Source organism: Nerophis lumbriciformis, linkage group LG05 (genome assembly GCF_033978685.3).
Source record: "Nerophis lumbriciformis linkage group LG05, RoL_Nlum_v2.1, whole genome shotgun sequence".
NCBI classification, from domain to species: Eukaryota; Metazoa; Chordata; class Actinopteri; order Syngnathiformes; family Syngnathidae; genus Nerophis; species Nerophis lumbriciformis.
The window spans coordinates 45,011,330-45,035,567 of NC_084552.2; the positions used below are offsets into that span (position 1 = coordinate 45,011,330).

Here is a 24,238-nt window from a genome sequence, read left to right on the forward strand (position 1 = left end):
ATCCCCTTTGTTTATACAGCACTATTAACAACAAAATGGTCTCCAGAGTGCTGCACATAAAAAAGAAACAATAAAAGTAATATAATTACAAGCATTTAAAATGAAACAAGTAAACAATAAACATACAAATAATAATAATAATATTAGAATAAAATAATAAAAGACATCAATAAAATAGAATAAAACAATAAAAGACACAGTGGACCACAAGACTCACGCCGATTTAAAAGCCAGAGAATAAAAGTTTGTAAATAACACCGATGGCACCGATTTTTTTTCAGGTTTTGTTGGTTTAGCTTCCTTCGTAGTCTCCGTCTGTGTGTGCAATGTTGTTGACATGCATACTCCCGCCGGCCCTCATCAAAAAGTTCTTCCAGGGATGTATGTAAAAAATGCTACCTTACCTCAAAGTAGCATCATTGCTGCAGTTACATTAGCCGCAGCCCGGAAGTAAAACTACGATATACACAATACAGAATTATATTCTATGACATATTATACACTCTATCGTAACAACGCAAAACGTAAAAGTTGCTGATGGTGTGTTTGACTGCGAAGCAGCTCAGAGAGCATACCATAGAAGTTCGTTCTTCTAAGTACAAAAAATGGTGGTCCAAGAGGAGATTTGAAACGTCGAAATCATGGGTCTCCCAGCACCATATGAATTTCAATTTACATAATAAGAAATGCTTTAATTGAGGTATATTATCTAAAATCTTTGACAATCAGCATGATTTTGTAACAATCCGGTTCTTTTTATCAATACACTGAAGTTTAGTGTCTCCAACAATTTTTACATGATTAAAACAAACATTTTAAAACCTTGTCACCGACATGGATTTGAGCCCAGGACCTTCTGCTTTGCAAAACAAAGGCTAATGACGAGCGCCACTGTTTCTAAAAGTGGGAAATATGTTTTCATATTCTCATCGGTGACATGCAGCGAATGACATGGCCAAGAATATGTTTGGGGTAACATTTTATATGAAGGGCCTTGTCATTCAATAATTTACATTCGACATGTGCTCCATCACGCAAAACGGGGCCCCCCACGGATCACGAGGCCATACGCACAGCCCGTGTTCTGCGTTAGGGCAGGGGCCGCCTGGATATCTGTGAACAGAATATCAGCTGACTGACATGACAAGAGACAATTCAGTCGGCGCGGAATTACTTAAACGCTGCCATAATAACAGCGTTTCACATCAATTTCATTCAGATGAAACCAATATTAGTTACATCAGTATAATTTAATGTTAACTTTATGTTGATCACACATTTCCTATCAGATTATGTTTAAAGTAAGTAAAAGTGGATTTCATTGCATTACTTGGTCTGGAGTTGTAGCTGGGACCAAAGATTGTATATTAGAGAGGATTTACTATATGGTAATGTACAGCGCACACGACGATGTCCTAAACAAAATAAATTTGCAATCGGTCAGATCTTCTTTTTGTCACATGAAAAATATAGAGAACTTGACCTTGGTGTCCTCATTGGTAGTTACGGCCATGGTTACATGTTAAAATTGTGGATTTTAATTCATTTCAATGGGCGACTTTGATTTGAGATGTGAGTGATTTGAGTTACGATCTCGGTTGGTCATACAACCAACTTAGCTTATAAGATGAGGTACTACGGTACTTGTATTACCAAACCGGTAGTACCGAGTTCCCACTTGGTACAAAATTCAAGTGTGGGACATAAAGTGTATAAAAGTGGACAACATTTAGATTTTTTATTTGAGAATATTATTAATTGGAGAACTACCAGCAGATTGAAATAGCATCTTTGTGCTTCATTTTAAAGCATTCAGCACAAAGTTGAACAGTTTTATGTTTTGCATCTTGTTCCCTTCCTGTACCGGAAATGAACAAAACCATGGCCTTAACACCGAGATACGTGCCAAACTGTGACAATGCCGTAGCGTTACACCCTTACTAATAATAACTAATAAAAGTATAGAGTCGACCTACTTTAGAGAAGATAGCAACCAGAACACACAAACAACTATCTAAACAGCTTAAGGGACCCAGATTTGTCATGATCCACCAATATAATCATCAAAGCGGAACAAACACAATGTCCCCACCAGACCAGACACACCCACACACTGACACTGTGACAATAACATGCACGAGACACAACGTCAAGATCCAAGCAAACAAGATACAAGCGTGATGTAACAATGTGCAACATCAGACATCATTGGCGGCCAAGTCTGTTTTGATAGGCCAGTAAAGTAGGGCGGCTTGCGTACGTCAACACAATCTGGCAACACACTATGCTAAATCCCCGCTATCTTGGATAAATGAATACAACTGTTGTATTTTCAGGCGATTCTTTGCTTCATTTGTCGACTTCAATTTGTCCCGCTTGCACTTATTCAAACCTCCAGGCAAGCCCTGAGCAATCATTTCAGGTAAACACTTAAATATTCCATCATCCACAATTTTCCTCAAATAATCCCTCAAATTGTGCCTTCTTGAATTCCTCCATGGATTATCTTTTGCTTCCAAGTGGGCGCAACAAAGACCGGGGGGAGGGGAATCTTGTTTTAAGAAGTCTGTGAATCCTGCTGGCCTTGCAGTTCCCCCCGCTGACAGGCTTTGTGCATGTCTAAGAATGTGCTTGCTCCATCACTCTGTTGACACCCCCCCTACCATGTTTTCATTCCTTCCTAGGAAACAGAGGTATGCCCTGGAGGTAAGTCACAGCTGCCCCCGCATGACAACAGCCTGGGGCGCACACATGCACAGTCACAACACTAAAGGAACCCTAGGACGTAGCCTTGAGGCACTCCAACTAGCAAGCATTTTAAGCCATGGCAGACTACATTTGTTTGGCACGCCACCCCTACCTTCCATACCCTGCTCCCCGATTTAACAAGGCAGTGGGATAAGAGTGGAATTTACAGTGGGAGCAGCTCACATTTCACAGCAGGGTGGGGAGCCCCCCAAGAACCCGGGGGTGGTTATCCGGCCCGAGTGGCGGGTGTGTGGAGGGAAGGGCGAGCGAGTTTGGCGGCTATTTTTAGCTAGTCAAAGCCTGTTCCTGCACTTTGGTCATGGAATAAAGCCCAGAGCGAGGGAACGCCGACACACATCTGCATGACACCAACAAAATCAAAGTTGTTCCATCTGAGCATGAAAAAGAAGTAGAAAGACCATATGGGGACAGACTTTCTTCCACTCCCTGGTACACACCTGGGACCAAGAGCCAGCGGGAATTAACACCCGGCTAAAACTTTCTTTTAATTAGCTCCCGCTGCTCCCTCCCATATGCTCAATCTTATCCCCCACGCCTCCACTCTTATGCGCTCTTTTGTTCACTGCCGTCGCCATGACGTCTTGTTCTGCTCACAGAGGAGAGTGTGACAGTTTGCACATTGCACAAGAAAGTGGGGGTTGCTGTGCTGACAGTGCGAATCTTTGGGAGTGTGTGCCAAGACACCACAGGCGGCCCGGTGAAGGCGACCTGTGATTTACGCTTCCTAATAAGTCCTCAGCTCACTTACTTTTATGACACCATCATTATGAGTTATAGTGCGCCTAATGAGGGCGGCGGCCGTGTCCCTACACGTGTCCCGTGCCCTGAAATAATGTTGGCTCAAGAGAAGTGACACAAAAGGCCAGGATGCCAAGCAATGGTCAGCCCACGGCGGCCATAAATAACAGGGATGCCACAAGTTGGGGCGGTCTCTGCGTTGAGGATGTTTTTGGCAAAAGTGTGCGCGTCTCTGCGCCCAGTTGCTAGGACACTTGCTGGAGACACATGTACGGGGACTTGAATGCCCAGACCTGATCTCTGACCTCACAGGGTGTTCACAGAGGTCTGTGGACACTTGCTACCCTCAAACACAACCCTCACAACAGACAACACACAAGTGTTCACACCAAATGTGTGATACTCAAGTCCATAGACAGCAGAGTCAGCATGTTGGCATGAAAAGACATCGACCCTAAACAGACACACAACCCACACAACACGTCACACAAGCTACAGAGAACAAAAGGAAAGTCCCACAAAAGTTTGAGGAAGCACATCTGGCTCCTCTTAGAGTTAGATCTACACACAAGTGTGTGCGTGTGTGCCTATGTGAGTCGCTGTCAGACACACAAACACACACCACATGCAGCTGTTTAGTGTCTCGCAGAGACACACGTGATACACACACACACACACACAGGCGCCGTGGCAACAGGGGAAAACATGGCTGTAACTTGGGAAGGCGAATGTGGTTACTTGGGATGAGTTCAGCACCACGTGCATCTGTGGAAATCCTCAAGTTGTGTGTGTGTGTGTGTTTGCAAGAGTAATGAGAAAAGGGCACATGAGGTGAACAGGCGTTCGAATTCAGTGTTTGAAGTTCCCTTCCCTCTTGGACACATGCGAACTTTTTTTTTTCTTTTTTTTTTTTTACATCAAACACATTTGGATTTATTCGGGACCTTCCCTTCATGACAGCATCATCATCCTCCTCCTCGCTCATCATTCTAACACCCTGCCTCACCCCGCTCACTCTCACTCTCTGATCTGGTGGAGCGTCTTGCAGATAAAGTGGCGACCAGTCAGATTAGACATACTGACGGCATCCACACACACACACAAACATACGCACGCACACACACAGGTCAGCATGACCTTAAGTGGGGAGGACAAAGAAAAACCAAGTGATAAGAAGGACCCCTTAAGGCTGGAATATACAGTAGCTTGTATTCATCTGACGTCACGTCCCGCTCACTAACTATGCGAAGTTCGAAGTGGTGGGCCAGCAAGCGTCTGTCGTCAAAGCGTTCTGGTCAGCATTTAGCCTTTCTCGAAGAAAAATGCCCGATGCTTGCGTTGTTTTAGGAAAATTTTCAAAACGCGAAAAAGATAAAAGCCTCTTCAAAAGTCTTCGAAAGGTAATCAAGGATGGCGGAAGAGTGCAAGATTTTACGAAAGACGGCAAGAAAAGTGGCAAGCAGAGCCGAAGAACGCATGAGTTTGCAGTGATCACTTCGTTAAAGGTTTGTTTGATATACCGTTTAGTATTTCCCATTTAGGTATTATCTTGATGTTATGTGTTTTATCTTGTTTCTGAGTTTTTAAAACACATTTTTGCTACAAGTCAAAAAGCACAAACTCTGCGAGTCTGAGAGCAAATCCTAAAAGAGTAAAGCTTTTACCAAAGGCAGCAATCCTAAATGAAGCGTTCAGCACATACACAATGTGTTGACATCTGTAGTTATATTTTGTAAAGACAGGGAAAAACACACTACTCGTAAACGGCGCGTGCAGCAACAACAATAATAAGGCAACAAACATGGCTGTAGACGTGAAGTTAAATCATGAAATGCAGCCTTACCCGAGCAAAAACGATGCATATTTATCCTGGACAGTCTTGATACCAATTTCCTTGTCCTAGCCACACAAAGAAATTGTAGACCTCCGTACTTTTCCAAGTTTTCATCTGTTTTGTTGTGCAGAATGACGTCTGGAGCACACAATAGTTTGACATGTCTGGGAAAGCGACCGACGGATAATCCTTGACTTCACTCGACAAATCTTTCTTTAGATAACGTATAGGGATCTACTCTATTGCATAGTTTGATTTTTTGCTTGTATCTGTTTATAATGGCAAGATTTAGGCCCCTTAGGTACTCAGATAGTTTGCACTCTGTTTGCTGCACAGTTCAAAAGTAACAGAATACAACCTATACTTTCACGTCACATAGCTTGCTTCCCCTTTGACGGCGTCTTGTTTGATTTATAGTTCTTTCGTGGGGGGTGGCGCCAGACGTGTAATTCTCTTCTAAAACACTAAGGGGCAGTGTGTCCTGAAGTAGCAACCGGAACTGTCATTGACTAGACATTTACCTTCTTGTAAAGCGTGATGACAACCACACATCTTTGTCGACACTGGAACTAATCACTCAGAAACATCAGTTTACTTCTAATGGACGTTTTACTTATAAAGCAGAGGAAAATGTGTTTGTGAAGATGGACTGTGCAACTTTTGAACAAGTCGTGGCAGAGGACGCCATTATTTGCAAGGCTATTCAACCGTTCAGGACATGGGACAAGAGAGAGCAATTATTTAATTTAAAATAAACAACTGTTAAATAACTATAACAACACACTCGGGTTGTACAGTATACCGGTACTAATAAATTCAAAACGGTACTATACTGCCTTTGAAAAATACCGGTATCTTTTTTTCCTCCGCATGTTGCCATGAGGCGGTGACGTAGAGCGGAGGAGCATGTTGAGTGTGTCAGCGCGCACACACTGAGTGCACAAGAAGAAACAGCGAGTACAGGAAAAATGGCAAATAAAGGCAGTTCTGCTGGTTAATCAAAAGGATGCGTGAAGCGCAGTATGGAGGTATTTGGGCTTCAAAGCTATTGACAAATAGCTACATGCTAGCATGAACGCTAACTATATCCACAACAAGCAGAGGAGAATGCTACGCTGACAAAGTTTGCTGATTCAATGTGGTCAACAAAAGTAGCACAGTTAAGTTAAACAAATGCCTTTGCTAAACGGACTGGCACCGCATGCAGGACATCTAACATCTGTGAAGACCGAGTCCTGCAAGAAGATGTCCTTCATATTGCCACAGCTGATACCTTGGAGAGGCACAATTACAACAAGGATTCACCAACTGTACTACACAAACCAAAGCATCAACTTGCAACTACAGACTAAATATGAATGTATTCTGCTTCCTGGAGAATGTTAGACATAATTACAACAAGCTGGGATCGCATTGTACCAAAAAAAGAAATCAGCATTGTCATCTGAAAAAGGTAACTGTTTAAACTAAAGAAGAGTAAATGGTGCACTATGTTAAGTTGTATATAAGTGTGTTTACATTATTGATTAGTAACTGTACCTTGTTTGCAAGATTATTGCAAACACTTTCAAAATGTGCACTTAATTTTTACTATACTTATTTTCACCAAGTTCTGCAAATCAATGACTTGCAGTTCAGTAAAACATTTAAAAACATTCCTGTATGACATTCTGACTGCCAAACTGTATTTGCACCCAAATATTGGGGTATTTTCTTCAGCAAATTTTATTTATGCAAGTAAATAATAACCTGTGATTAATCATGATTTTGGCTTAGAGTGTGATTAATCAGATGTAAAAAAAAAAAATAATTACTTGACAGCCCTAATTATTTTATAAAACTACTGTAGTTGTTTATAGTACATTTTATTGATTGATTTCTTATCTGGGCAACACGGTGGAAAAAAGGGGTTAGTGCGTCTGCCTCACATTACGAAGGTCCTGGGTTCGATCCTGCGCTCGGGATCTTTCTGTGTGGAGTTTGCATGTTCTCCCTGTGACTGCGTGGGTTCCTTCCGGGTACTCCGGCTTCCTCCCACCTCCAAAGATAGGTTGATTGGCAACACTAAATTGGCCCTAGTGTGTGAATGTGAGTGTGATTGTTATCTGTCTATCTGTGTTGGCCCTGCTATAAGGTGGCGACTTGTCCAGGGTGTACCCCGCCTTCCGCCTGAATGCAGCTGAGATATGCTCCAGAAGCCCCCGCGACCCCGAACGGGACAAGCGGTAGAAAATGGATGGATGGATGGATTTCTTATCTAAAAAGTCAGAGGTGGTATGTCCTTGAGGAAGGATATTTGACCTTCATGATATTATGGAAAAACCGCAACTTCCAATGCAAGTGTTTGAGCGCCTCTTCGCCCAAAAGTGCAGCAAAAAAGTGAGGTACAAACCCCGTTTCCATATGAGTTGGGAAATTGTGTTAGATGTAAATAAAAACGGAACACAATGATTTCCAAATCCTTTTTAACCCATATTCAGTTGAATATGCTACAAAGACAACATATTTGATGTTCAAACTGATAAACAACTTCGCTGGGCCTGAGCTCATCTAAGATGGACTGATACAAAGTGGAAAAGTGTTCTGTGGTCTGACGAGTCCACATTTCAAATTGTTTTTGGAAACTGTGGACGTCGTGTCCTCCGGACCAAAGAGGAAAAGAACCATCCGGATTGTTATAGGCGCAAAGTTGAAAAGCCAGCATCTGTGATGGTATGGGGGTGTATTAGTGCCCAAGACATGGGTAACTTACACATCTGTGAAGGCGCCATTAATGCTGAAAGGTACATACAGGTTTTGGAGCAAAATATGTTGCCATCCAAGCAACGTTACCATGGACGCCCCTGCTTATTTCAGCAAGACAATGCCAAACCACGTGTTACATCAACGTGGCTTCATAGTAAAAGAGTGGGGGCCTGCCTGTAGTCCAGACCTGTCTCCCATTGAAAATGTGTGGCGCATTATGAAGCCTAAAATACCACAACGGAGACCCCCGGACTGTTGAACAACTTAAGCTGTACATCAAGCAAGAATGGGAAAGAATTCCACCTGAGAAGCTTAAAAAATGTGTCTCCTCAGTTCCCAAACGTTTACTGAGTGTTGTTAAAAGGAAATGCCATGTAACACAGAGGTGAACATGCCCTTTCCCAACTATTTTGGCACGTGTTGCAGCCATGAAATTCTAAGTTAATTATTATTTGCAAAAAAAATATAAAGTTTATGAGTTTGCACATCAAATATCTTGTCTTTGTAGTGCATTCAATTGAATATGGGTTGAAAAGGATTTGCAAATCATTGTATTCCGTTTATATTTACATCTAACACAATTTCCCAACTCATATGGAAACGGGGTTTGTAAATTAATTTTGGTGCTCACAAGCTTATTAGTGATTTTCAGAGCCCAAAAAAAGTCTGCGGGCTATAGAGCATTTTCTATTCGGACTCCAGTACTCTGGAATGCCCTCCCGATATCAGTTAGAGATGTTACCTCAGTAGAAGTATTTAATTATTATTAGCCTTTATTTAACCAGGTAAAATCCCATTGAGATCAAAGATCTCTTTTCCAAGGGAGACCTGGCCAAGAGGGCAGCAGCAAGGTTACATTAAAAACAGTAAACAAATACATAAAACATGACATTTACAACATTAAAACTTGCTCACATGACACATGTGCATACAGACAAGGTAGACTGCAATCCTTTCACAGAAGCTTTAAACTCATTCAACGTAACTAGGGTTTGAAGTTTAATATTCAATTGTAGGTTATTCCAAGCCTTCGGTGCTGAAAACCTAAATGCTTTAATATAATATATTTAAGTCCCATCTTAAAACTAATTTGTATACTCTAACCTTTAAATAGACCCCCCTTTTAGACCAGTTGATCTGCCGTCCCCCTCTCCTTCGTGGGGGGGGGGGGGTTTACCACTCATCTGTGCATCTGTTGGGGACGTCTCTGCGCTGCTGACCTGTCTCCACTCAAGATGATCCCCTGCTGGCCCCACTATGGACTGGACTCTCACACTGTTTACTAGATCCACTCGACGTCTATTTCACCGGTCGCCCGGTGTGGTCTCCTCCTCCAAAGTTTCTCATTGTAGCTCATTGGATTTAGTTTTTCCTTGCCCTGATATGGGATCTGAACCGAGGATGTCGTTGTGGCTTGTGCAGCCCTTTGAGACACTCGGGATTTAGGGCTATATAAATAAACTTTGATTGATGATTGATTGATGACAAGCAGGCTCTTGTGACACATTTCTAAAAGGTCAATTTTGCATAATAGGGGGCATTTAGTGCTAAAGGCATTAATTACAAATTTGGTAACTCACGCTAACATAAAGGTGTGTGATGGATTAGTTACACTACAAATATAAGGAGGGGGCAGACGTGCAATTAAAAGGACATTTGTTGATGATCATGTGAAAAGAGGTGAAAAGAAACGCTGTGGGTGGCTGACACACAAACACAAACACCAGTCGAACCTGGTGACGAGCGCTCACTTTTACTGCTTAGTTTGATGTGGGGGGGCCACACACAAAGGCAGCACTGCAACACACATGCTTGTGTTTGTTGGTTACATATCATATATATTTGTTCAGAAGAAAAAGGAAAACACCCTTAAGGTGAATGAAGTGTGAAGAAGAAATAGAGAGACAAAGTAGCAAACAAGGACTGAAGAGGAGGGTCAAAACAAGCTATAAAGCGACAGAGTGGAGCATCTGGCCTCGTCCCAGCTTTGTCTGCACTCTCAAGGGAAGCAGGCAGGCACAGGCGGGCTCTCCTGGATCACGGCCAGGCCTCACGGTGTGCCACGCTGCCTGGGGAAGGCCCCAGAAGGGTGGGAGGGGAGATCGAGAGTGGAAGATCACCTCCTGGACCAACGTACGAAGGAGGGGAGGAGGAAATGTATATGCTTTCAACTTGTCGCTGGGCTTGTCCTGCCTAACTAAGCACTGGGACTTCTTTCATTTGTGATATTTGAGTCACTCTCCTTCCTGCGACATTATGAATGCACACACCTGCATATTCACAATTAGTGTAGCCAAAATTGTGCCTTGTATAAAAATGTAATAATGGCCGTCAGAGAGGTTTTTGGGGTTCAAAACATGCTTGTACACCGCAAACTATTTTTTACCACAAGATTTTACATTTTATTTCTCCAAATTTCCCTAGAATTAAGAGCTATTCACTTATTTTTAGTCATTGACTAATCTTAACTATAGCATTAATAATTTGTATTTTTTCTATTCTAGTTTAAACATGTTAAACTTGAGAAAATAACTATTCAAATAAAATATTTGCCCCCCTGCTAATCAATGGATATACAAATCTTAATTTAGGATGTTTTATCAAGTAAAATTATTTGTTCAGTAGTTTTCCTAAAATCTAGTCTTTTTATCTTATATTTTGACAGATCTTTTTTGCAGTGCATCATCTGTCTGTGTCGTGTGTGTGTGAGTGTGTGCGTGTGTGTGTGTGTGTGTGTGTGTGTGTGTGTGTGTGTGTGTGTGTGTGCGTGTGTCTTTGTGTTTAAGTGTCCAACAGCCAAAGGGCACCTGCATCAGTCATGAGCCTCCGATATTACATTGTAATTGCATCATTTATAACTGGAGCTCTTAATGAGCCTTTTACATGTAAACATATCACACATTTTCCTTGCGGGATGTGTGAGTGTGTGTCTACATAAATGACCTCTGTGTTGGACACACAATCACCTCAGCTCACCAGGGCTGTTGCTAGGAATTCTGGGACTCCTGAAAGCGGTGTGGGCCCCTCTACCCCATTCATTGCCACATTGAAGGTGGCAATGAATGATCCTGGTGTAATACACCCAATTTGTTTCCTTTTTTTACAATTAACCACTCAATAAGTCAGATAATTATGTAAATTAGGTAGTATTAGCTATCTTTTGTGTATTTAGGTTATTCCAATTCTTCACACATTTTACAAGACCACACTGAACACATCATGATAACGTAACTGACCTTCGTCAGATACTAAGAATGATTAATTATGAGCATCTGACGAAGGTCATTATTCAGTTACTCAGTAAATATGAATTAAATACAAAAATCTTGTTATTCATGAGCTGTATGTTGATTGTCTGGGTGGGGTTTCTGCTGTGGGAGAATTTGTGACATTTACCTCTTTTCAGAGATTTTATTCCCCTAAAACATTCACATTTTGCACAATGAGATGTGTGCTCACAAGCATAGGATACACTGTACATGCTTTTGTCTGTAAAAAACATAATTGCAAAGTGTTATTTATTAGCATTTATGTAAACTAAGAACAGCATTTCATGATTAATATCCCAAAATCAACATTCTTACTACATGACAGTATAGCACATGTGTTTGGGGAGTGTGGGTGTACAGTGCTTGTTAATTTTGCCAAAATAAGAGTTAACATGCAAAATTTAAGTCGTCTAACTCTGCTGCTGTAAGCTAACCTTCAAAACAGCAACACACACACAAAACACACTGTTAATAACATTGGCTGCGTATGAGCTGCATCACTCTGTAACGACCTAACAGTTAAGAGTTTATGTGTGGTGTTGAAGTTGTCCGACTGTTTTTCTGGCAGTGAACGCATCACTGGCTGAACCAAGTTTGTGCGTCTTTTGGCGCAAATGAAAGAGAGCGGTTGCTGTCAACACAACATATCAATTGTTTGTAGTGGTTAGAGTGTCCGCCCTGAGATCGGTAGGTCGTGAGTTCAAACCCCGGCCGAGTCATACCAAAGACTATAAAATTGGGACCTATTACCTCCCTGCTTGGCACTCAGCATCAAGGGTTGGAACTGGGGGTTAAATCACCAAAAATGATTCCCGGGCGCAGCCACCGCTGCTGCTCACTGCTCCCCTCACCTCCCAGGGGGTGATCAAGGGTGATGGGTCAAATGCAGAGAATAATTTCGCCACACCTAGTGGGTGTGTGACAATCATTGGTACTTTAACTTTAACTTAACTTTTGGTGTGATTACGACAGAAAGTGAACAGTTTTGTTAGTAGTTTTGTCACTAATAATTTGGTGTGGTTACAACCGACAGTAATCAGTTTTGCTCAATAAAATGATTGTTGATGCAGACCACCTTCTTCTCCTCCTTAAAACGTCTCAGCTGATGATTATTTTATCTGTTGTGACCACTTGTTGAAAATGGTACAGAATAAGTTATGTGTTCATTTTATTTAGAGATTATGTTTGGTTTTAGATATGGATTTTAAGCACTTCATTGATTTTCCGTGCACGGAGGACAAGGAAGCAGTGCCCAATAGTGCAGGTGCGCACTTCAGAGGAAACATTGGTGTGGACCAAACCATTTTTTAAGAAGCGGCAATTGAAATGATTAAAATTAGAATATTGTATGACTTGTGGCTTTGTTTTAATTTTGATTCATTCTTATTATATATTAGTTCAGTGTTTGATTAATAATTTTCTCATGCAGGTTACATATGGGCCCCATCAGGCTGTGGACCCTTGGAATTTTCATCACCTTTCCCCCCTATATGACAGCCCTACAGCTCACGCTACATAAATACATTAAATAAATGGGTTATACTTGCTTTTCTACATTCAAAGTACTCAAAGCACTTTGCACGTTCACCCATTCACACACTGATGGTGGGAGCTGCCATGCAAGGCCCTAACCACGACTCATCAGGTGCAAGGGGGAAGTGTCTTGCTCTACCAACCGAGCCAAACGCTACAACCAACCCTTTGTATGTGGTCATTTACCAGCTTACCGATGGTTCTGCAGACACTCTTCTTCATGCTGCTGCTCGTCTTCCTATCATGGAGCATCCCTTACCTCCTCATCACCTGACCACAAGAGAACAGGAAACAAAACAAAAAAAAAGACATGAGAATGTTGCTCACTCCTTCCGGTTTTTATTCCATCACAGTCTTCTTAAACAAAATATACTCGAGGGTCACACGCACACCTGACCCTGCCCCTACCCCTGAAATAGCCTTTTATTGATAAGGTCATTGGCTCAGAGGAAGATGGAGGTGACTGCAAGGCGGCCATCATGGCAGGGTTGTTGACATCAATAATACTGTATGTGCATTAATTCCACTTTTGCTACTGATACACACATAATGTCATGACTGCTCATGACAGGTTGGGCATGTGTTTGTTTTATTGTGTTTTGCTATTTGGTTCCTGTCCAGCACTCATTTTTCATTCCACTTCCTGTTGGTCTTCCCTCTCAGCCACTTTACCTCCACTAAAGTAATGTTTTGCTCGCCATTTTCCTGATTGGCAATCAGGAGACACACCTGTGCCTTGTTGCTGATCAGGTGGCTTCTTAAGATTGCAATAGTCCTTTTTCCACCGCAGGAACCTTTACAGGAACTAATAAATAAATAAATAAATAAATACATAAATAAATAAATAAAGTAACTTCCTGTGTTTTCACCAAAAACTACCCAGGTAGATTTAGTTCCACAGGAACTAATTTTGGTTCCTAATAGCTAGGTGGGACTATCGGAGGTTCCCAGGAACCTTTGAGGAGCGGTCTGCGCTGAACACAGTTGGGGCGTTTGTAAAACTTTGTATTTGAAGTTCCAGCCGCCATGAGAGTATGCGAGAACATGTTTATTTCTTATATCTTGTGTTTCTATTACAACATACTTGACAACGGAGAGAAAGAAGAACAAAAATAACTTTACACTTGCAGTAACTATTGTTTTTTGAAACGTGATATGGACAGACTCTTTTAAACGTATTTACAGAGTAATATAATATATATTCCACACATAATATATATGCCAGTTGTGTGGAATATGTATTCCACACAACTGACAAGATAATCCAGAACAATTGCAATCTTCATCTGGAATAGTATCAGTCGGGGCAGGAACGGTCTTTTCCTTCGGATTTAAAACGACTACCATCAGCCGATCACCCTTTTGAATGAACTACCAGATATTGGAACTTTTTATTTACATGATTCTTCGTCCAAAAATCTTTCAACAAAATCTCTCCCAGCAGGCTGTCTTTTCTTTCTGACCTGCATCTGGTCCGAGACCTTCTTGGTTGTAGCGTCATGTTCGTAGCGCAATCCAAGATCATCTCTTGATGCTGTCTGCTATTTAAAATCAGAGATGTAATATTTGTAATATGTGCCATTATTACAGCGGCCATCAGGTACAACAGAGCTAGGCTGTTGACTTGTAAAGAGCCGCAGATCCCTAGTGTGACGTCATAGGTCAACCGGAAAAGGCTTACATTTAACTAAGAAAATAACCTCCTCCTAGTGTACGGGAGGCACACGGCGTATGATCAATAGTCACATTAGAGAGTGTGCATGGACACTGGGACTTCACACGTAGGTGTGAAAAAAAACAAAAAAACTAACTATTTTGTGCATGGAAACATAGTGACTGACATATGGACACTCCTGATTAGGGATCAGAGGCAGGTGAGTCCCCTGATCACTGATCAAGAACAGGGATGGAGAACAGCATTTAGAAACAGTGGCAAAGTCACTGCAATACATATCCAAAACAGGAACTGCAAAAAAAATAAGAGCGCTCGACAAGAAGAAAAATTAAACACAGGAAAACAAAGCGAAAAAACCTTCACACACACATGACAAATTCACAGTTAATGTTGCTGTGGATTTACAATGAACATCTGGACAATACATTTTCAATTCACTGTTGTGGCAGAATCTACTTTAAACTGGTTAAAAATAATATAATAATATTGGGACCTAGAAACCTTCTTCTAATTCCCTGCTGAGTTAAGTGTTTAAATTTCTCTTATTACCGTTGCTCACCAACGCGCTGCCTGCTGCACACTATGGAAACTTCTTGCTGGCGTAAGTGTGTAAATGTGTGTGTGTGTGCCCAATCTTCAATTTTTACAGAGGTGGACATCATGTCACATCACATGCATCTTTGAAGAACCATGCCCATATTTAAAGGACGTCTTTATGAGCTTCATCTTGCCTATTTTTGTCATGTGGTACTACAACTTGATATGACACACACACACACACACACACACACACACACACACACACACACACACACACACACACACACACACACACACACACACACACACACGAAAGCAGCAGGGGGGTGCGGGGGCTGAGAAGCAGCTGGCTCTGCTGCTTTTGATCTCATCTTTACACACAGGCAATAAGGGTGTGTTTGTGTGTGTATGTGTGTGTGCGCACGTTATAGCTTGTTTTTCCCTATTCTCTTCATATTGAGGATTACTATGAATGAACGCTTGTCTTTACATGACACCCTTTGTTTGTTCTGTGTGATTCATAAGCAGGACGCTGCACTGGGCAAAGTGTATATCCATTCCACACACACAAAAGCAAAGAGGCGGAAAGAGAGGCGAGTGATGACAGCAGAAGGGTGGAAGAAATGTAGCAAAGAGATGAAACAAAGGGAGGATAAGAGCCAGGAAACAGGAAGTGTGGTAACAGGAAATGGAAAATGTGTTGAGGGAGCAGATGCTTTGTTAGCGTGACGTACAACATTCCTGCCGGGATGATGGCGCTGCGGAATGCAAACCAGCACGCTGCTATCGACATCTACTGTAAAAATAACGATTGACTACAAAAGTTTTATTAATGTGGTTTGGGTATAGAATATAGCCACAATATTGAAAATAGATGGACGCCATACACTTGGGCTTGGCATAACTTGCACTTACATAAAGCCTGAGTTGGCATGGCAACCCCTCATCAGCAACAAGTGACATATCAGATTATTTCTTTAGCTGCATTGCATGGCCTCCCATCTGTAACCCTCATACATGTCAGAGCACATGTTTACAATGTGAACGCCATGACACTTGACTTTATATTGTCACAAAAGTTTAACGGCACTGCAAAGTCACCAGGGAGGTTACGAGACTGGCTGTGGGGTACCAACATGTTGCAGAGGGGGCTTAAAAATGCTCGTAGTGTTCAGTTCTGTTCATTTATTTATTTCATTCATAAATAATCAGCAGGAATTTAAAAAAAAGATAAATCAATTAAAATATAATTAAAGTACAATATGAATGAAAAGGAGCAGAACAAAGTTCAAAACTTATTTCTGCCCCCTATTTTCACAAATACAACAGTTGACTTTCAATGTTGGCGACTACAAAGCCATATTTTAATTTTACAACAATTAAACCAAAAATGAAGAAATAATTGTACACAATCATATCATTTCATCATCACGATTTTTACTTCTTTTTTTTTAATAAAGATTTACATTGTTTTATTCCGCTGTCAAAATTGTTCCATAAACTAACACCTCTGATTGAAATAGATATTTCCATTATCACTGATCTAAATCTAGATTTATTAAAGCTCTCAGTTCCTTTCAGATTATAATTATTTTCTCTTTTTACAAATCTGTTTTGAGTATTATTTGGTAGAACTGTTGCATGTGCTTTGTACATGACTTTTAGGAATTAACACTCCGCCAGTTCATGAAATTTTAATAAAATTGACTGTTTGAATATTGGGTTTGTGGGTTCCCTGTATGCGTTTCCAGTGATGATTCTTAAGGCTCTTTTCTGCAGAAGGAAGATTGGATTTAAATACGTTTTAAAGGTACTACCCCGCACTTCAATACAGTATGTGGGGTATGGAACAATCAGTGAGTCACAAAATATACAATGCTTTTTGATTGAGCAATTCCTTCACTTTGTGTAAAATAGCGATAGTTTGAGATACTTCAGCCTTTGTATGCAGTGAGATGCAAACAAAGAAGGAAACACATGGAACAACGATGCATGAAATATTCAGTGAGTTTTTCCAACGTGCACATGGTCTTTCCCCTTTCGCACGTGTAGAGGTGTTACAAAAAAATGCAGCGAGCGCAGAATAGGAAGACAGGAAGGTGGGGGAGAAGGAGTCAATGAGGGCAAAGCAGTGCAGGAGAGAGAGAGACAAAAAGAGAGAGAGAGAAAACCCAGCTGACTGTGTTCCAAGATACTCCCCTTAGCAACAGGCCCGGCTCGGCTTGCGTCCCATTGGCCCGCTGACAGCATGCATCACAATCCAATGCATGGCAGTGCGGCCAATCGGGGGGCTCCTTGCAAGTCTTGCGTTGACATGGCAACACAAGCCTGTACTTGGCACTGAATGTGGCCCGTGTGTATGGAGCACTCCAAAGTTGACCGAGCAACAAGTTCGTACAAACAACACACACTGGCAGGCGCACTATCACCATGGAGGTCACACAGGGAGGTGTGTGTGCGTCAAGCGACAAGAACGGCTAATTAATAACAACCATGCCGTTTGCCCCCTTTATTTGGTGGTAAGCAGTGTAAGTATAGCAAGCAACAGTAATTAGCCAGCTAATTACCCTTGAGCTTAAATTACAGACACCAAATAACAGGTTGCGCTTGTATGAAGCCGGCGTTTATCTAAGTGATTGAGCAGTAGCGTGACGACGGGTAAAGGTCAGCACCTCACAGGAGATAGAAGAGGCCGGCCGGGTGACATTTTGGTGAAACAGCCATGACATTGGCCACACTTTACCCACAATGCCTCGCGCTGACGCTGGAGGGAAGTCATGGAACATGGCTGCAATTGTCTCTGCGTGCGCGCATGTGTGTGTGCGTGTGTGTGTGTGTGAGCGGAAGGCTTGGCGACACAAGCTCTACTAATGGAGTTAGCTGTGATAACAGACAAGGGCGGCAGCTGGCTCTCCAGGAATATTCTCTCCTCCAGAGCGTGCCCTGAGAGTGCATTTCATACATAGTACACACACACACACACGCACACACGCACACACACATTTTAAAAATGCATGTGGAGGGCCCGTCAGGATAAATCCATAATGCATGTTCACTATCTGAGATGAGCATATTAACATCTGCACATTCTAACTGCAGCAGCCACTTCATTAGGCACCCAATCGCCAATATTCAATGATTGAATAACTTTATTTGTTGAGGACAACGCTTGTTAAATAACATGTGAGCAAAAGGATCAGAGTAACTAGGCCAGAATTAGCTATGGTAGCTACAATTAATATGTTGTCCAGGCACCATAAAAACAGGCATACTAGATCACGTACAAAAAATATTAATTATAAATCAACATAAATTAATAAATAATGAAGAGTACTAATAAGTTGCTCTGAAGAGGGAAGTCTGGGGGTCTCTGCTGGAGCTGTTGTCCCCGCGACCCGATTCCGGATAAGCGGTTGAATATGGATGGATGGATGGAGTACTAATAAAATTAACGCTTAATTTGAATTGACGTCAGGTGTTTAACAATGTATTCATTATTGTGGTCGTAGAACTGCATTGTATCATACTGAGAGTAGTTCCTCATATTTTGTCCCTCTGTAGGAGCACACAGAGAAAGTTAAGGTGAATAAAACACACTTAAATAAAAAAATAAAAGCGGCAGCGTTTCTTATTTTTATAAAAACTCTCAACTTCTGTGATTTTGCACAGTAACTACTATTTGAATGCCTGCTTTTACTGTGTTTTTGTTTAAAAACAAAAAGGATCCATCTCGTCTCGCTCTACGTCCTCACGGCTCCTCTTCGCCCCTCGTTGGCCTCTGCACACAAAGGCTGAGGTGCTGAGGAGGGAGCGATGGAGGGGGAGGAAGGCACAAAGGACTCTTGCCCGGGGGGAAAGGGAGGGCAATGGGGGTAGGTGGAGGGTAAGACGCGGGTCAAAGGGTGGAGGGCGGGGGTCTGGGGGGACGGGGGTTAGACAGGGGCCTGAAGCATGCTTGGCGGGGCGCGAGGGGGTGAAACCTGAGAGGGAGAAAGCCAAGAGAGAAAAGGAGCTGAGGGAGAAATGTGAAGCTTGAAGCTGCAATCGTTCTTCTTTTTCTTTAACGTTGGTGTTTGCACTTGCCAAAGGGTGTGTGAGTCGGTGGGGTGTGGGTTGGGGGTTCAGATTTGTTTTCGAAAAGGGCTGACTTCAGAGAAGGATTACCATTTACACTTCTAGTAATAAGCCATTCCCCCTTTAGCTCATTATGAACCAGGTTGGTTGTCACACTCGTTATATCTCGCCAGCAGGGGGTGTCGTCACTTTCAAATTTTGGTATGGACATGCACGGAATTAGGGTCAGAGCTCACATACATGGTCTTCTCTAGAATAAGAGGGATAAACTTGGTGACAGAACTTGCGTTATACACGTCAAATAGTAAATATTTGGCTTCTCAGTAATTGTCTTCCAGGCTATTACACAACGGCTTTGTAACAACAATTGTTACCCTGAAAGGGGCAAGTTTTACATGGCTGCCGAGAGGCCGCTAACTGTTATAGCCAGCCCTCCTCCGACTTTTAGCACGTAAACTACGCCCATCTAATTATTGCGATTTGGCAAAGTTTAGCGACTGACGTTAGCTACCATTAAATGTATATTCTATCATAATAATATACTGTAACAGTAAATTGTTAGTTGCTTCTCTTGGACTGCTTCTGTGTATGTTATTTGGTTGAAGTTTATTCCAACCATGTATACAGTTTCAATACTTTAGATATTTTACATATTCTTCACAACTTGTCCGAAAAAACCTAGGAGGAAGCTAAACGTATTTAATCCGACCCTTTTCCACTTCATAGCAACTACTAACACATCTATTCACTTCCTTATTTTCAATACGTTCAAGGCGTTTATCAGAATTATTCTTCATTGTACTTGGTAAACACTTGCACTTTCTCCATGTGTGTATAAGACATTGACAAATGTGAACAGGGCTCTAATTACTCGGGCCGACGAGCAATTTTTATTAAATATAATTATAGACATTTTAGACCTCTTAAAAATATGTAAGTTCAGTTAAAAAACAAATGGTAACATAAGCTAGCTGGTGGTGTTTTCGTTATATTTTTGGGTTTGAAAAGTTTAACTGAGTTGCAAACTCAGTTATAGTTTAGCTTGTTATTAGCTAGCGAACTAGTTGTTACATAGTTGATGCCAGCTAGAAATTCCAGTAGGACAGTGTTCACAGCGATTTACTTGTTTCACATTTTTTAATGTTACGGCCTTACTGAAGAATGGAATAAATTCATTTTTGTCCTCAAAATTCTACACACAATCCCCTATAATGACAATGCGAAAAGTTTTTTTAATCAAACTAAAAACAAAAACAAGTCACATGCACATAAGTATTCACAGCATGTGCTCAATACTTTGTTGATGCACCTTTGGCAGCAATTACAGCCTCAAGTCAAGTCGATGCCACAAGCTTGGTACACCTATCTTTGGGCAGTTTCACCTATTCCTCTTAGCAGCACCTCGCAAGCTCCATCAGACTGGATGGGAAGTGTCAATTTTCATCCAGGAGGTTTCTGTACATTGCTGCATTCATCTTAGTTTAGTCAAGGAGGTGACCAAGTCACTCTGTCAGAGCTACAGCATTCCTCTGTGGAGAGAGGAGAACCTTCCAGAAGGACAGCCATCTCTGCAGAAAACCACTAATCAGGCCTGTATGGTATAGTGGCCAGACGGAAGCCATTTCTTTGTAAAAAGTTTGCCACAATGCACCTGAGACTCTCAGACCATGAAAAACAAAATGATCTGATTTGATGAAACAAAGATTGAACTCTTTGGCGTGAATGCCAGTCGTCATGTTTGGAAGAAACCAAGCACCGCTCATCAACAGGCCAATAACATCCCTGCAGTGAAGTAAGGTGGTGGCAGCATCATGCTGTGGGGATGGTTTTTAGCGGTGGGAACTGGAAGACTAGTCAGGATAGAGGGAAAGAGTTTTGATGCCTTCAGTGACAATCTACAATGTAAATAGTCATGAAAATAAAGAAAACGTATTGAAAGAGAAGGTGTGTCCAAACTTTTGGCCTGTACTATATATATATATATATATAAGGGAATAAGCGGTAGAAAATGGATGGATGGATGGATATATATATATATGTATATATATATATATATATATATAACAACACGCAAGCCAACGCCCTCTCCTACAGGCAAACTTCTTACAAGCCTGGAGGCAGAGGAGCTTCATTCTCAAACTTGGCAATCTTTTTCCGACGTTTATTGATTAGTTTTTTGTTTTTTTTTTGTTCTTTGGTTAAACGTGCTCAACGCCCTCAAAAAGCAGCTGGAGGTGGATGATGATGGCAAGAGCAGGAGGGGGAGGAGAAGAGGAGGGTGCCAGTGAATCCTCTTCCTCACCCACTGCTTCCTGACATCCATCTCCACACACACACACACACACACACACACACACACACACACACACACACACACACACACACACACACACACACACACACACACACACACACCTCCATTCTGACTCAGCGTTCCAAACTCCTCACTCAAACTACCTCTAAAAGTAGTGACTCCATAATTAAAACAAGAGCACCATAAACAATTCAGGAGCAACTCACCAACATCCTCAAAACTTGACATTCATGGTCAAGGGCAGCCATGTCCCAAAATCCTGAAAAATATTCATTTGAAGTTAAAAGTAATTCGCTCACTATTAGAACAGCAGTAGTCCAGATAAAATTCTTGCAATGTAATATAATGAAACACAAACTTAAATTGAGTCGTTTTGTCTTTTTTGACAAATGAGCATGTGACAATGGTGCTAGGTCACTTCAGTAGCTGATCATCAACATGGTGATCGTGCTCTGCAGTGTTTGCTTGTTAAAGTTAAAGTTAAAGTTAAAGTACCAATGATTGTCACACACACACTAGGTGTGGCGAAATTATTCTCTGCATTTGACCCATCACCCTTGATCACCCCCTGGGAGGTGAGGGGAGCAGTGGGCAGCAGCGGTGGGCGCGCCCGGGAATCATTTTTGGTGATTTAACCCCCAATTCCAACCCTTGATGCTGAGTGCCAAGCAGGGAGGTAATGGGTCCCATTTTTATAGTCTTTGGTATGACTCTTCTTTGATGGATTGAATGACTTCATGGATACAATTATACTTTGTGTCTGATAGACTTGTAATTAACATGTGCTTTATATTAGTTTTATCTTGGCTTAGTGACGTGACTTTTAAAGTCTATTCAAAAACCCGTAGAGATAATCGCTAATTTAGCATTGCTTCTAACGCCATCATCGTAACAGATTTATGGCCGTACCGACCATACGACCATACCGTTTAAGTTTATATCAAGGTCAAGGTTTATTTCTAAAGCACCTTTAAAACCACAGCCGCCCCAAAGTGTTGTACAAGGGGAAAAAATGCAAGGATCAACCAATAATGAAATAAATAAAAACATCTGACAGGCATATTGTAGCCAAACCTTTCCCCTAAAAGGTATAATGTCTAAACAACACGTTTTAATAGTTTTTGCCCACATAGTGTTTTGTTTACATAGCAGTTTTTTAATTGACTTCACTATAGGAGAAAACCAACACTTTTCTTTCCTCTTGGACTAACCAACATACATTCTTTACTTTTTCATATAAACTTTGGATAATATCTGGAATATAAACACATGACTATTGAACATATTGGATTGAACTAAACTGTAGCTGTCAATGTAGTTTTTTTGTTTATTGTTCCTATGCGATTATCTTTACATAACTTGCAAAATATTAATAATACATTATATCTTCATATCTAATTATAAACATATGACTTTATTTATTTATTTAGTATATTTCCTTATTTCGGTATTAAGTTCATCTTACTTGTTGCTTTTATTTTCATTTGACTTCCCTTTTGCCTTCAGCTCCCTTCTGGCTTGAGCACTGTCACCCTCACCTGTCCCTGATTGGCAATCTGGACTCACCTGTTCCACTTTTGCCAATCAGGCTTCTTTATAAACCAGCCTGCCCTGTAGTCAGGGCTCCATCATTGTTTCTTGTTGGAACTGGTTTTGTGTATGCTAGCGTTTTCTCTGCACTTCCCAGGAACCTTATTCCTGTTTTGTTTTTGACATTAAGTGAAACAGGTGGTAGAGGTGAAGGGCCTTTACTGTTCCTAATATACATAAATCACATGTCATCAGCATGCGACTGTGAATTGTTCCTGTTTGCGGATGACTCGGCCCTGCTGGTATCCGGCAAGGACAAGTCACAGGTGGAAAAAATCCTCAGTGCTGAACTCCTTAGTATTTGCACCTGGCTCGCTGACAATAAACTATCCATACACTTGGGTAAAACGGAATCCATCCTATTTGGGTCCCAAATCAATCTCAAGAAAGTCAGTGACTTCACTATAAAAGTGGGTGACATTGTTATCACCAGGAAAGATGAGGTCACCTACCGAGGTTCCATTCTAGAGGCTAATCTTTCCTGTGATAAAATGGCAACCAAGGTAATCACAAAGATCAACCAACGAACGAGATTTCTCTATAGAATCTCCTCTCTGGTCAACAAAAGCACCTTGAAGATTCTAGCGGGAACTCTCGTTCAACCCTTTTTCGATGACGCATGCACCTCCTGGTACCCTAGCACCTCCAAAACCCTCAAATCTAGACTCCAAACATCCCAGAACAAGCTAGTCAGATTACTTTTAGACCTCCACCCAAGATTACACCTCACTCCAACCCACTTCTCCAAAGTGGGCTGGCTGAGGGTGGAGGACAGAGTAAAACAACTTGCACTGAGCCTAGTCTATAAAATCAGCTACACCTCCCTGATACCGAAGTACATGTCAAACTACTTCCTTAACGTAAATGACCGCCATAACCACAACATCAGGTGGAGATCCACAAACCACGTTAAACCCAGATTCCGATCTAACAAAGGTCTAAACTCATTCTCCTTCTATGCCACATCAATATGGAATGCACTCCCAACAGGTGTAAAAGAAAGTGCATCTCTATCCTCCTTCAAAACCGCACTAAGGCAACACCTCCAGTCAACTTCAACCCTTGACTAACACCCTCCCCCTTCCACATCCCACCTCCCTGGATTGTAAATAACCAAATGTAAATAATCAAATGTATTTCAGATGTATATACTTGTT

The 24,238-nt window shown here is 41.5% G+C and overlaps 1 protein-coding gene across 2 annotated transcripts in view; it reads right to left on the reverse strand.

The window, feature by feature from the left end:
• Positions 1–24,238, reverse strand: part of kdm6ba (lysine (K)-specific demethylase 6B, a) — a 98,175-nt gene that overhangs the window by 67,974 nt on the left and 5,963 nt on the right. The window contains exons 2-3 of one of the 2 annotated variants that reach the window (XM_061959270.2): positions 21,698–21,750; positions 13,083–13,158 (exon numbers count right to left, since the gene is read on the reverse strand). The gene's annotated coding sequence lies outside the window, so the exon portion shown is untranslated. The remainder of the gene's footprint in view (positions 1–13,082; positions 13,159–21,697; positions 21,751–24,238) is intronic. The other variant, XM_061959268.2, reaches the window with a different exon arrangement.